The following is a 2,583-nucleotide window of genomic DNA, read 5'->3' on the forward strand; positions in this document are numbered from 1 at the left end:
TTACTATTTTGTGCATATCCTACAAAAGTACATCTTATCCCTCGAGGAGCCAACTTGGTTCTTTTAAGATCCATGTTTTTATAGTAAGCCACACACACACACACTTTAAAGTAACTGATATTTGGTGCTCTGCCTTTCCATGCCTCATATGGAGAAATACCGATTTTCTTTAAAGGAAATCTATTAATTATATAACAAAAGGATAATAGGATCTCACTCCATAAATTGAGGGATAATTCAGAATGCATCAACATCACATTCATCATCTCTTGATATGTTCGATTCTTTCTTTCGGCCATTCCATTTTGTTGCAGTGTGCGAGGTGTCGAACATTCATGTATTATGCCGTGTTCTTCATAAAATGCATCGAATTCAGTAGAAAAGTATTCACCGCCCCTATCACTCCTAAGGACTTTGATACTTCTACTTAATTGATTTTCCACTTCTGCTTTATAAATCTTAAAGGAATTAAGAATCATTTTTATGCTTTAAGAGATATACATGTGTGTATCTAGAAGAATCGTCGATGAATGTAATAAAATATCCATTTCCCCCACGGGTTAACATGCCATTAAATTCGCACAAATTTGAGTGTACAAGATCAAGTAGATTCATATTTCTTTCAACACTTTTGAAAGGTTTCTTAATCATCTTTGATTTAACACATAATTCACATTTTTTAAAATCATTTATATTACATGAAATCAATCCAGATTTAATTAGTCTTTTCATAGAACTAATACCGAAATATGCTAATCTATTATGCTATAAAGAAACAGATTCAAGCATGTAAGTGATCGTGTGAATTCGCAAGTCCACGAATCGCGTCAAAGTAATATAAAAGAATATTGATCCCATAGAAACCAAATCGTCAATCTATCGATTACTATCGTTACGGTGTTTATCTAAGGAGGTATAATAGAGATATTGGTGTTTCAAAATAACGGTAAATAATAAATGCAGTGTAGATAAAGACAGGTTTGAATGTATTTCATGTCAGTTAAGTGATGTTTCGATTGTCTAAATAGAACTACTTATGAGGCAATATTTTCTACTCTTGAAAAGAATCCATTTAATAGGAAATGTCGCTTTCGCGTATTCAGAACCGAGTTCACCCTTAAATTAAGGTTGTTTATTGTCACTTATAAAAGGTGCGCAGAATGCTAAAGTAGTAAACTTATTTTTAAGAAATAAGACTCGTAAACTTAGTTGAAAAGTGATTTTGATTTAGAAAGTTTACCCAAGGAGTTTCCTGATTTTAAATCTATCAACGCGTCTGAAAACAGTTTCAAAAATAGTTTTTCCTTAAAGTGATAAAAGTTCCTAGTTAACTAAGCCAAAGTGCTTATGCACTCCTTGAATAGTTAAAACTAGCCAAGTTTGTTTCAGAAAAGCCAAGTTTGTGTCAGAAAACTCAAGTTAAAAATCAAAACAACCTTTAAAGTATTTCTACAGATTCAATATGTGAAACATCTCTTTAACCGCGATCCTTACATTCTAACCTTTAAAATATTTAGCCAGACATGGTAACACAAAGAAGTACAACGGTATTGATCATGATGAAAAGTTTGTTTTAGAATGTAAGGCTTAAATAACGAGTAAAGCCCGTAAAATAAATAAAGTAAAGCGTAGACAGAAAATAAATAAAGTACAGCGTAGACAGAAAGTAAATAAAATAAAGCGTAGACAGAAAGTAAATAAAGTTAAGCGTAGACAGAAAATAAATAAAGTAAAGCGTAGACAGAAAGTAAATAAAGTAAAGCAAGACAGAAAGTAAATAAAGTAAAGTAAGACAGGAAGTAAATAAAGTAAAGCGAGACAAGTAAATAAATAAAGCGATAAAATAAGAACCTGCTCCAAACGGAGGGCTTTAAATATGGTACAAGAAAAATAAACCTCTGACTCTGAAGATAAAGACGACAGCAACTCGAAGTGACCCAACTCAATCTCACTAAGGTGCGATAACCCCCCGATGTGACAGATTACCGCTTTTACAAATGATAAATATAGGCTTAGTGTTGTAGACTAAGTTGGATGATTTGAAAATGAAATAGAACGAACTATTTATAGATGATTTCAGCAGTTTGCAAAGACCATGGTGCCCTCCAACTTCTCCTTAGTGGGAACGTGATTTCCAAAGGTGGCGCCCGCCATCCCTTCATGGCTTCTGCCATGTGTGTAAATGGGAAAGATCATAGGAACGTGGCAGTTACCTCCTGGTTGAGGGATGATGAGTCATGGCTTCTCCTGTAGCGGTCTCCATGTGCAACACCATGTGTATAATATTCGTCGAAATACCCTAATTTTAGGTCTTTTTGCTTCATTTCTTCTCAAAGGGTCCCGAAAGAGGTAAATATCTGAAAACAACATAAAAGAGAGCATAATACAAACAAAATGATAATAAAGTCCTAATAAACATGTGAAATCCGAGTCAAAAACACGGTGTAATTCAGTGTGATCAAATTCTCCCACACTTAAACCTTTGCTTGTCCTCAAGCAAAACTCTTTATAGTTTATGCAAGAAAAACAGTATCAACTAGAGTTAATTCAAGGCAAAAAGACTTATAAGTTCATTCAAGGAAT

The sequence above is a fragment of the Lathyrus oleraceus genome, chromosome 3 (genome assembly GCF_024323335.1).
Source record: "Lathyrus oleraceus cultivar Zhongwan6 chromosome 3, CAAS_Psat_ZW6_1.0, whole genome shotgun sequence".
Classification (NCBI taxonomy): Eukaryota; Viridiplantae; Streptophyta; class Magnoliopsida; order Fabales; family Fabaceae; genus Lathyrus; species Lathyrus oleraceus.